General features: G+C 37.0%; 1 protein-coding gene across 2 annotated transcripts in view; it reads left to right on the forward strand.

Annotated features, from left to right (window-relative positions):
- The window catches only part of ccdc71 (coiled-coil domain containing 71), a 30,609-nt gene that overhangs the window by 14,978 nt on the left and 2,729 nt on the right, over window positions 1-12,902 (forward strand). The window lies entirely within an intron of this gene.

Here is a 12,902-nt window from a genome sequence, read left to right on the forward strand (position 1 = left end):
TTTAAACCAAAGACTTCAGGGACTTCGGTTAACCTTTGAAACAACGATCATCACACTGCAACATTCATATGAAGCAGACTCACTAAAAGTCTTTTCAACCACACATTATCATTATTTTTGTGTTACAAATGGGGGACTGGGATAAAAGTTTATAATTTGGGTATAAATATGTCTACGGTAGCGATCAAAATAGAGTAAATCACCTTTTGAAAGTGTTTTGACACTTGTATGTATTGTCGCTTATCTCTTTAGCCAGGAGGCGACAAGTAACTGTTTAAAAAAGAATCATTGAATCACTCGAGATTAATTCACAAATGTTGATTCATTCAATAACTAAACAAGTCTTTATGAATGAGACATTGACCCCTTCGTTCAAATTCATTTTTAATTTTCATTCAAATTAATCTTTAAATGGATGGAAGCAATAAACATTTAATAAACATCAGAACCTCTAGTAAATTAAATGCCATTTTGTTTAGTTGTGAGAATCACAATCTCCAACAAAAAAAGTGATTCTAAATTTATCCAGAATCGTGCAGCTCTAAGCTGGAGTCTTAAATCTTTCTAATGATATTTAATTTGTCCAGCTCAAGTGAGAGTATGATGTTTTAAAGCTGCAATGTGTAAAATCTGGGAGGATCTATTGACAGAAATGCAATATTTCTAACTACATACGCCGCGGGTCCCCTTATGTTAAGTCGCTGTTATGCGCCACCATGTTTCTTCAGCAGCCCTAAACGGACAAACTGCTCTACAGAGCGCATTTATTCACTATGTTGTTGTTCTTCTAAATCGTTCGTGTTTTTAGAGGCAGCTTGCATTGTTACTACATTGAATAGTAGTAGTAGTAGTAGTAGTAGTCTGGTTTATTAGAAGCAGAGACCGTTCTTTGTTAGAAGTAAGAAGAGAACCTCATTGCTTGACTGGCTAACGTACACTCTGCTATCTCGGATGATGACATCTTTGTCTTATGTCGGCCAGACTTGCTTCGAAAGGGAGGGGTGAGCGTCATTGGTTGCAGTTCACAACCTCACTGCTAGATGCCGCTAAAATTAACGTGCAGTGAATGTTGAACAACAATAATCTGGGGTCGTCGGCGGTCTTTGTGAGTAAAAGGGGTTAATGACAAGTTCAAATAAGAGAGCAACACACATCTGTATGGGAATCCACAAATAAACCTTTGTTAAAATTGGTATCGGCCAAAAAAAAAAAACTACCTGTGCATTCCTAATATGAACTTTTCACCCTTCTTCCTGAGTCACTGCTACTAGGCAATTCAGCATTTTGGTGGCAGCCATTTTGTCATTTGTAATTGGACTGCTGTTTTCTTGGCACCCTTTTTTCAAATATTAAAATCAAAATATTTTTCAAACATTTTTCAATTTTTTGGGGAAATTACTTTATATAACCATTCTTTGTTATTTTGACGCAAGTAAAATAATTATTTTGTACAGTAAAATATTTTTAAAGTATAATATTAAGTTTGTGCATGTAGATTTATGCAACATTGTACTTTACTCCAAATTATATCATCAGAATGCATCAAAGCATCTTGCTCTATCTGTGTCCTGTCACTATTTCTGTTGTAGAGGTATTTGAGTGTTGATTCTCCTCCATCTTCTCTGTCGGCAGACCAACTGAAGATGTTCAGGAGGGATTCCAGTCTTTATTCAGCCCAGCAAATACTTGTATCACTCTTGGTGTGAATAGACCTTTCAGATGTGATTCATCTCACAATCATTGTTAACGGCTTCTTATTGTCTGTAACTCATTAAATCTGGTCTTGTCCGAACTCTTTATCCTGCGATTTTCGTTATGGGACGATGAATATAGTGTTGTTTTATCCACTGCATGTGCAGATCTTTTCTGTGTGCAGAATGTAATTTTAATCTCCCAAGTTTCCCCCACTAGGATGGGACAATATTTATATTAGGGCTGCACGATTTGGGGAAAATGTCATATTGCGATTATTGAGGTCAATATTGCGATTGCGATTTGTGATAGCGATATAATAAACAAATAGTATCATGAGTCATCTTGCTTGGTTCTCAATGAAAATACACACACAGATTACTGATAATGCTGAAATGTGTATTTCTCAACTCAAACTAGCAACAACAGCAAACAAATGCACAACGTTTTCAAATTAAAATATTTTTATGAAATTAAATAACATCTTTGCATTACTGCAAACTTGTTATAATCCCATTTAAGATATTTGTTTCTTTACTAATCTGTAGTGGTTCAACGGATCACAAAACTCAGGGTTCGGATCACATCACGGTTATGACGTCACAGATCGGATCATTTTTCGGATCAGCACAAAAAAAAAAAAAAATTGGATGGGGGTAACTTAACTTTGCATTTATTACTTAGCCCACTTAAACTATTCTGATACCATAGCATAAACTGCTAGCCTAAATAATACATTATTAAAGGCAAGTGAACAGACTGTAAAAAGAACAAATACTGTACACCAATTACAACAAGCATAGATAAATACTACATAAAGTTACAAATAAAGTATAAGGTCTAACTGTAGTATTAATTTTCATGCACAGAAATGTAATAATTAAATGTAAAAATGACACTGTTCATTGTATAAATTCAATATAGATTAATCTTTGTTAAAGCTGTGTTTTGTTGTTTGATTTACATGACAGACAACAGCAGGTATTTATAGGTTGCTGTCACTTTAAGAGTAAGACCCCATGCACGCACACATCGGACAGATATACATCCGAATTCTCACCTCGTTCAATTAAGACATAACTGAATGTGTTTACATGAATACTTGCTGAGAGGGGTATTTTGACTGACATAATGCGTGTATGTGACCATCCAAGTGCACTGAGGACGCGAAAGAGAAATCAATTTGGAGTTCGCGAGCTATAACGAGCCTCTCTCTCTCTCTGTGCGCGCCAGCCTTGTATGTATGTGCGTCATGTGCGCACCGATAACAGCGCTGCGTGCGATACCGAATTAAATCCCCTTTCCTCTTCAACCACTACTAATCTGGGTTTCTAATCTTATAGCCAAAATATCGCCATATAACAGAGGTAGCGTTTTTTCTTGCCACCAGTTCAGTGACCGTTTGCTCCGCATTCCATCTTTACCCGTTCTCTGCGCTGCACACCGGAAAAGTCATGACCGTGCGCGCCACACATGGCACTGCCTAAACTGAAACTGACTGGTGGTCTTTTTATTAGCGGTGTATAAAATGGGCAAACAGCTCTCAGATAATGGGTTGTTGTGTCCACACATGTATTTTTTTATTTTTTTATTAACTTAATATTTTATTTCATAAAATCGCAGCATTTTGCGTCATATAATCGCACAAGCTTGACATCGCGATTGCGATTGCGATATGATTAATCGTGCAGCTCTAATTTATATCACTATAAATTGTTGCGAACACATCTGAAAATTAACGAAGAACACAGTGTAAGCTGCTGCCCGATAAGTGCATGATCCAAGTTGTCTTAAACATGAGACAAGCTTTATATTAGGTGCTTCAAACAAAATCATAAACCTACATGGCTATGTGTGTTTGTAATAGTGTTGTCATGATACTCGAATTTCTAACTTCGATACGATACCTTGAAAAATATCGATATTTGATACTATTTTCGATACCACAGGGAAAACTGCCATGCATACTCCCATACAGATATTTTTATTATCTCTTTTTTGAAATAAACATGGCTTTAAGTGTTACAGGTGGGTCTAACAGTAGTATTTAGGTAAGAAAATTTTATTAAAACTGCAGAAATTAAAGTAATTAAATGTAAAAAGAAACAACAACACTGGATGTTCTTCATTGTAAAAATTGAATGATTACTGCTTAAAATTAAAGTTACAAGACCAGCAAGCAAGTGTTTCCCTAATTTTGTCTTTTGTTTTTTTGGTTAACGTGACAGACAGCAGCGGGTTTATTAGGTTGCTATCACTTTAAGAGCTTGTGCACGGAAACACAATACACGCTGTGTTCCCAAACTGACTGTTTAACCGAATAGACCTGCTTTATGAGAGCGGCACTTACATAGATCAGTAGTGCACGTGCTTTTGGTGTGAGCGCGAAACCTGCAGGAATGACTAAAATGATGCGCAAAAGGCCAGCACTTTCCAAACTCAGCAAATGAGACGAGTGGCAGTGCGTGTCCACTGGCGCAAAGCGGCGCAAGCGTTTTCAGTTCGTTCCTAACCTCCATGGGAATGAACTGAAAACATTTGCGCCGCTCCATGCCAGTGGACACGCACCTTGAGAGGAAGCAGGCGTCACTTCACCTTCAGAGAGGAGAGAAAATTAAAATGCGCAGCTGGTATCGGTATATTGATACTGCAGAAAAAGAGTATTGAAATCGTTTCAGATATTTCAGTAACGATACATATCGAAATATCGATATTTTGACAATACTAGTTTGTAATGCGTTTGACATGAATTTGTGTTGCTGCTGGTTGCAGCAATATAGACAGACAGTTTGTTTAGTAAACCAGTAGTTTTCTGCCTGCTGTACTGAAAACATACCGAATCTTAACTTCAAAACCGTAATTTTTGTGTATTGTTATATGACTACTGATTTGGTAAAAATGTAAGAGGTAAAACAAATGGTCCAACGAAAGTCTTTTAGCACTAAGGCGGTGTGTCCACCAAAGCATTTTTTTTTTTTTTTTGCCGCGGCTAGCCTAGTTTTCCAATTGTTTTCAATGGGAGTGCCGTGTTTTTTACACCAGGAGTGTAACGAGGCGCTGAGCTGTTTTTTTCACGCTCAAGCGCTGAGTGCTCAACGTTTTTTACCGGTCTCCGAACATACATAGCAAGTACTCTACACTGCGTTCCAAATTATTATGCAAGAGACAAATCGGTAAGATTTCTGTACAATCAACATTCAGATTTTAGTTTTTCTAAGAAAATGTTTGTTTGTTTATTTATCCATGTCTTTTTAGATAACTGGTATCAATCTCAGACAAAATAATTTGCCAGATCTATGGAAACCCTACTTGGAGGTTGTTCCACATTATTAAGCAAGTCACAGTTCTCATGCAATATGGGGAGGAAGAAAGATCTTTTTGAAGATGAAAAGCATGAAATGGTGCAATGTTGTGCAAAAGGCATGAAAACAACTAATATTTTGTAGGGCTGTAACGATATGCGATATGAAACCGAAATCGCGATACGCAGGTCCACGAACCTGTATCGCGATGTGAGAAGGCAGAATCGCGACACACCCCTTCCAACTCCCAGAGTTATCCTTCCTGTCCAGATCCAATGCTACCACATTTTTAAATTACTATAAGTATTAGGGGTGTAACGATTTATCGTAGATGGTGTGTCTCAATCAGCTCTCTAGTTCAGTAAGTGTTTCGGGCACACATTGAATCTTGCAAGCAGGTTTAAACGTTTCTCATGTCAGTCTCTTGCATGGTCGCGTGAGAAAAGTCGTGGCTTTCTTTCACCGCAGTGCACAGCAACAGCTGTGCTCACAGAAAAGCAAAAGACGCTTGCGATGCTTTGCTTTAAGTTAGGGGCCGTTCACATATTGCGTCTTTTCCGCGTGCAAGTCAGTTATTATTTTCAAATGTAGCCGGGCGGCAGGCGCGCTCATAATGGGATCAACGCGGTCGCGACGCGCATGCAATTCTCAACTTCTCAGAATGCCGCAAGCGCACCGCAGGTCGCGTGACAAGAATCAACCGATCAGCTATGGCCTTTCCGTAACAAAACATCAAAAGCTCAGCCGAACAGCTGATCATAGCTGTTCATGGTGGTTTTTATATCTTATCTCCATCAATATATCTCGTAGTAAAACTAATGCAAGGGCTAGAAATCATTTATCCTTTGCAGAAACATCCTGATCCTCTTGGAGAGCTCAGTTCATGGTTGCATAGCAACGACCGACGCCACAGGAGCGCAAGCGCTTTGGAAAGAAGGAGAAGCGGTGCGGCCGCGCCTTCCACGCGTTTTTAGACGCGATATGTGAACGGCCCCTATTCATAATTCTAAGTTCATGTTAAATTTAACATTTTTTTTCAGTGACAGACAGCCCTATTCAACTGTTAATTTGAATACAGAAGGTTTTTATTAAAATTTTATATTTATTTATTTTATTGAAATGTGATCTTGTATGTACAACAAGGAAAATTATTGAAATTTGTTCATGTTTTTTAATAAATCTTGTTTGAATTTCAGTTTCATTTTGTTCAAAATATCGTGATACGCATCGTATCGTGAACTCTGTATCGAGATACGTACCGTATCGTGACCTGAGCGTATCGTTACACCCCTAATATTTTGTGAAAACTGAATGGAGATTATCGAATTATCATAAGATTTGTGAGTGATTTAGAGCACAGCAGAACTCAGTCAGATAAAGGCTTATTAATGAAAGTTCCTGTCAAAAAAATTAATTGTATTAAAAGGGCAGCTATAAAAAAAGCCAGTGTTGAGCAGCAAACAGGTATTTGAAGCTGCTGGTGCCTCTGGAGTCTCAAGAAGCTCTCCATGCAGGCTGGCAGTTGTGCGTAAAGATGCATTTCAGCCACTCCAAACCAAAGCTCACAAAGAGAAACATTAACAGTGGGTGTAGAAATACATGAAGACTCATTTTTAAATAGTTTTATTCACTGACTAATGCCGTACTACAATGGATGGTCTAAATGGATGGATTTCTGGATGGTTGGTGAATGGCCACCACGTTCCAACAAGACTGCGATGTCAGCAAGGAGCTGGCGGGTGATGATTTGGGCTGGAATACTGGGAAGTGAGAATGAATGGTATTAAAATGACTTTTGCAAGATATGTGGAGTTCATAACTGGCCATTTTCAGCTATGGTATAAAAAGGAGGATAGTGCATAGTACAATGCACTATTGTACAATGCACTATGCACTATCCCATGCTGCAAAAAAACACCACAGCAATAAAATTGTTTGAAAATGTATTTCTACACCCACTGTAAATGTTTCTCTTTGTGAGGTTTGGTTAGTGGTGGCTAAAATGCATCTTTACGCACAACTGCCAGCCTGCATGGTGAGGTTCTCAAGACTCCAGAGACACCAGCAGCTTCAAATACCTGTTTGCTGCTCAACACTGGCTTTTTTTATAGCTGCCATTTTAATACAATCATTTTTTTGACAGGAACTTTCATTAATAAGCCTTTATCTGACTGAGTTCTGCTGTGCTCTAATCACTCACAAATCTTATGATAATTCGATAATCTCCATTAAGTTTCACACAATATTAGTTGTTTTCATGCCTTTTGCACAACATTGCACCATTTCATGCTTTTCATCTTCTTTCTTCCTCCCCATATTGCATGAGAACTGTGACTTGCTTAATAATGTGGAACAACCTCTAAGTAGGGTTTCCATAGATCTGGCAAATTATTTTGTCTGAGATTGATACCAGTTATCTAAAAAGACCTGTATAAATAAACAAACAAACATTTTCTTAGAAAAACTAAAATCTGAATGTTTATTGTACTGAAATATTACTGATATGTCAATTGCATAATTTGGAACGCAGTGTACATTGTGTTGACATTTTTAGTCTAAAACAAATGATCTGCGAAATCAAGTTACAAGTAACAGTGACGCGGATATTCCATATCATAGCAACAAAGCATCTCCACTGAAAAAAGAAAACAAAATGCTGCAATTCCGAAGCTCTCTCAAGCGCTCACAGGAAGGCATTTTCAGCAGAGCGTCTAGTGTTGTCAGCTGGCTAAAAACGCTTTGGTGGACATGTGGCCTAAGAGCAAAGAAGTACTTATTTGTCAATGTTATGATTTAAAGAAGTAAAATGCAATAAAAGATTCCTTGATGGCTATTTGGACTCACAAGGCCATATTGTAGTTGCCCTTCAGCCTTAATGTAATTTTGTCTGGTCTTCCATCTTGAACGTCTGAGTGAACTTATTCAAACAGATCTGATTCTTCTGCACTTGAAATTGAGTGATCTTTTTGCTTTGGAGTGTCTCGTAATTCTTGTAAAACCCATTCAAACCAAAAGCAGAATCGAGCAACGGCACCGACAGACAGCAACAAATGCGGACAATCACCAGATTACAGTACGTTACTTCTCAGACATTCCACAACCCGACAACGTGTCTGTTGCCATTTGTCTGCGTCTGTTTGTTCAGTGTGAATTGGCTTTATGACTCTTTTCTTGTTTGTAACATGTAAATTAAAGGATTAGTTCACTTTGGAATGAAAAGCCCAAACTTAGCCCAACCTTTACTCGCCCTCAAGCTATCCTAGGTGTAGATGACTTTCTTGTTTCCGACAAAGACAATCAGAGAAATATTAATAAATACCCTGACGCATCCAAGCTTTATAATGGCAGTGATAGGGTTCAATGAGTATGAGCTGAAGAAAGTGCCTCCATCCACATCCATCCATCATAAATATGTGCTCCACACGGCTCCGAGGGGTTAATAAAGGCCTTCTGAAGCGAAACAATGCGTTTTTGTAAAGCTTACGTTACGTCATGCACCTTCCCTATTAAACTTATGGAAAAAGTGTCAAGTTTACACTCTCTTCGTAACTTGTATATGGAAGGCGGTTGTATGCAGGTTTTTTTTTTTTTTTTTAGCATAAGCAGTTGTCTTTGATTTAAATTATATTTATGTGAGGATGAATTGGCTCACGAGACTAGACAGTACACGAGAACGAGATGAGGCAATATTTTTAAGAAACGCCATATTTAATAAATCTTCAGTGACAAAATATGACTGAAAAAATGTTTTTATTCGAATGAAAGTCACAAAATGTAAAACAATGCAGGAGCATTTTGCTTAACTAATTAGGGCTGTCACTAACGATTATTTTGGTAATCAAGTAATTTGTGAATTATTTTGACAATTGAGTAATCAGATAATATTGTTTGTGGTAAAAACTGTAGATCGAAGCGAGTTCCCTTTTTAAAAAGACTTAAAATACACTGCCTGTCCAAAAAAAAGTTGCTGTTTGGATTTAAATTGGCAAGAGCCTATGATTGCATCATTATTGCAGTGGTTATTTTTCTAGCATGTTAGATGTTTGGGAACAGTTCTTCTAACCCTAATTGATGGAGTGTGTAGCTTTTCATTTCTTAAACATCCATGTAGGAAGACGCATTATGGCCATATTCCAGGATGACAATGTCAAGATTCATCAGGCTCAAATTGTTAAAGAATGGTTGGGAGGGAGCATGAACAATAATTTTCACGCATGAATTGGCACCTCTGAGTCCAGACGTTAAGTCTTTGGGATGTGCTGGAGGAGAATCTTGCATTGTCGATACAAGATCTTGACCAAAAAATTATGTACCTCTTGATGGAACTATCACAATATTTATTTCCATCTTTTTTTTTTTTGTCAAGATCTTGTATTGATCTTGTATTAGAGTTAAGAACTGCCAAGCATAGAACATGCTACAAAAATAATCACTGCAATAATGATCCAATCATAACTCTTAACTCTTAAGCATTTGCTTATTTAAATCCAAACAGCAACTTTTTTTGGCCAGGTAGTGTACATGTGTAATAATGAGGCAATAATAATTGGTCTGCATAAAGTATCAAAAGCATGTAATCATTTGGTTTTATTAAACAACACTATTAAAAACAATGTAATATACATCCTAATATAATATTATGCCTGCAGAGGCCAACAGCCTGGTGATTGTTGTTGTTGTTACACTTTACAGCACATCAAATCCTTGTTTAATATTGGCTGAAAATGTAATTCAAATGTCTACTTAATCTTTAATATTTGGCCACTTCTTTACGATAGAAATGTTACAGCCACTGTAATTTTTTGTACAAGAACGTGCACATCAAAACATGCAAGTGAACAACATCGCAGTGAACAACAGTTTACATATTTAGAAACATACTGACGTGTTCTCCTGTGTTAAGGTAGGTTTATAAATGATAGCACTATGCTATATTGTGATTTTTAAATGGTTTTAATCGTGCAGCCTTAAACGATCTAATAATGCGTTTCAATTTGCCACTTCCGGCATTTAATTTAATCTGAATTTGCAAGAGGAATTGTGACAGCCCTACACTAATAATCATGTATGAATGTCACTTCAATTCTACTTTTTGAGTATTAATTATCATATGCAGTAAAAGACAGAACAATATCATTTAAGCACTGTAAAAGGTTTTGTTACAAACTCAACTTAGTCATGCTGAAATTGCGAGACCGCTTTTCTTCTCGATGAGAAATATTGTCACATTTTAATAGCGCGAGATCTCATGGCACACCTAGAAATAATGCATCATAAGACACACCTGCACAAAACAAAAACAGCAGACAGATTAAATGAAAATGCAAATTCATTCTCTGATAGTCGGTGGCACTTACTGTGCAGCAGCAGTATAGCATTTCCTTGGTTACCACTGTACACTGTAGCACTACACGCTATCTGTAGAATTTAGTTTGATCTTTCGTTTTTTGCGGTAGCTCTGTATATTTCTAAGGCATCAGTGTTGAAGAGTAATTAGCCGGTGGAATGGATTTACTTATTGTAGAGTTAGCGAAAGTTATCATGAGCATTGTAATGTTTGAAGCGGGTGCCATAACAAATGTCAGTAGGCCGGTAAGATTTTAAAACGAGCGGTTCATTCATAAATCCATAAGAGCTTACCTTCATGCTGTGGAAATACAAACCAGAAGACAGAACAACACAGATGCAGCACTGAAAAGGGGCAGGGCTACATAATGGAGGTAAGAGTAAAAGAACATTGTCAGGAATCAAGATCGGCCAAAATAACATAAACCATAAATGGCAACTGGCCGGTTTTTGCTCCAAGCAGTTCCGATTTATGGCATCTGTAGAAATTTACAATGAAATTTCAAAATATGCTAATAGATTTTGGTTAAACTTTAATGAAATGAAACTTGATGGACTCCTTGAGTCATACCGAGAACAATTATGCCATATTTGGTTAAAATTGCTGTTTGCCATTTTGAATTTCTATGAAAACCTGAATTTCTTTGGAACTGTTGGTTCGATTTTCACCAAAATCAATTCCAGTCATCTTCAGGCCAGCAAAAAGCTATGGATTTCATGTTGATAGGCTATAACTCTGCTACACTTAGGCATATTGACTCCAAACTGTGTCAGTAGCTGTTTACATGCACAACTTTTGTTTCAATCGGAATTAATTCATTCCGATTGATGAGTCCGAACATAGTGTTTACATGAATGGTAATAAAGTGCAAAATCTCATATGTAAAATGTGAGTGTTTGACACAAGCTTCAAATCGGAATTGAATTTTTATCATGCGCGCTGCGCTAATATACAGAGTTTTAGAATAACACGACTCGGACAACAACTGCAGCTCGTTCCGCGCGGCATATGTCATTATGCCATTTCTACATCATTGCACATGCAGTGTCTTTTCCAGTTTCGGTTTTCAATGTGATCAAGTGTTTGCATGTCCTCTCAATCGGATTAGAAAAGGAATAAACCACCCCCTTCCACTCTGATCGAAATTTCATTTGGATCGAGCTTGATCGGATCAATTAAGGCGTTTGTGTGAAGGCTTTTCAGTCCGATTGAGCCGTCAATACGATTATTTGGTTGCATGTAAATTTAGCCATTGTCACCTCACACTGACCACACAACATAACAGCATCGCCTATTGGTCAAAAATAAGCAATTAAATCTTATTAATAGTGATTGTATTTAATTTTTCAGACATTTTGTCTAAAAATGTATTTACTCGTCGAAATTGGACTGATGCTCCCCGCCATGCTTGCATAACTCCTCATGCCTCTTGTGCTTGGCCCATTATCTTTATCTTGTTATAAGAATTTCTTTTTATATTTATATAACTGAATAGATGAAATTACTTGTTAAAATTTCAGTAAAGTGTTCTTTACTAAAGATGCCATACCAAGAAACAAACTGGCAATTACAAGCAGATGATTATGCCTTGAAAAGATCTGTATATAATTTAATCACAAATAAAAACATGATTTCCATGCTACTAACAGGAACCGTTTAGTCACTGGCTTGATTTACTGATGTTTAAACCGTGATAAACAATTTTGTCCTGTCAGTCATCTCTCCCCTTACACTTGTCACGTGATAAGTGAAATCTGACTCCTGCTGCGACTTTGCAGCTCGTGCTGTTTGGAGCAGAGCAGACGCTTGGTTCATTTGGAAAACGGACGCTACAATTATAAACAAAGTGCGGTTCTCAACACTGCGGTGGCCAAGTAATGTAATCGGATATGAAGCTCTTAATACAGCATCAAGCTAAAAATATATATTACTTGAACATGTTTCAGTCTTTTTTTTTTTTTTCTTTTTTTTTTTTTTACAAGCTGTTTTACCTTATTTTTTAAATAAATTAAATGGTTATATAGCACTTCTGAAGAATGATTCAAGAACTTTCCATTTTTCAATGTCCAAACTGCATAACCATGATGTATCTAGTTGAGTCATGGTACAGTTTAGACTGTTTAGACCCAAAACAGACAATAAAAAAAAAAGTTGTTTTACCAAACTACATCAGTCAAGACTGAGTTGGATGTTTTACAGGAAGTAGTTTAAATTAAGGACTACATCTATAAAGATACAATCTACTTGTTTGTCTGAAACGTCTGCTGATAGTTATGTTGGACTTCTAGTGTTGTAATAAAACACACCTTATCTTTTATGTGCAGAAACCTCTAAACATTTTATTGCTTTATTTACAGAAGAATGTTAACTGTTCTTTGTTTGAGTAACCCAACATAACCACAACATTGGCTCAACCATCGCTTTGTTAGGAAACCCGTTTGAAAGCAGTCATGTAATTTTGCTAATCCATTTGGTAGTAGTGTTGCAGAATTTACACTTGCTGTTTTTCATACTAGTTACTATAAACTGTAATTCATATGCGCATCTATAAATCATCACCC

The sequence above is a fragment of the Megalobrama amblycephala genome, linkage group LG2, assembly GCF_018812025.1.
Source record: "Megalobrama amblycephala isolate DHTTF-2021 linkage group LG2, ASM1881202v1, whole genome shotgun sequence".
Lineage (NCBI taxonomy): Eukaryota > Metazoa > Chordata > Actinopteri > Cypriniformes > Xenocyprididae > Megalobrama > Megalobrama amblycephala.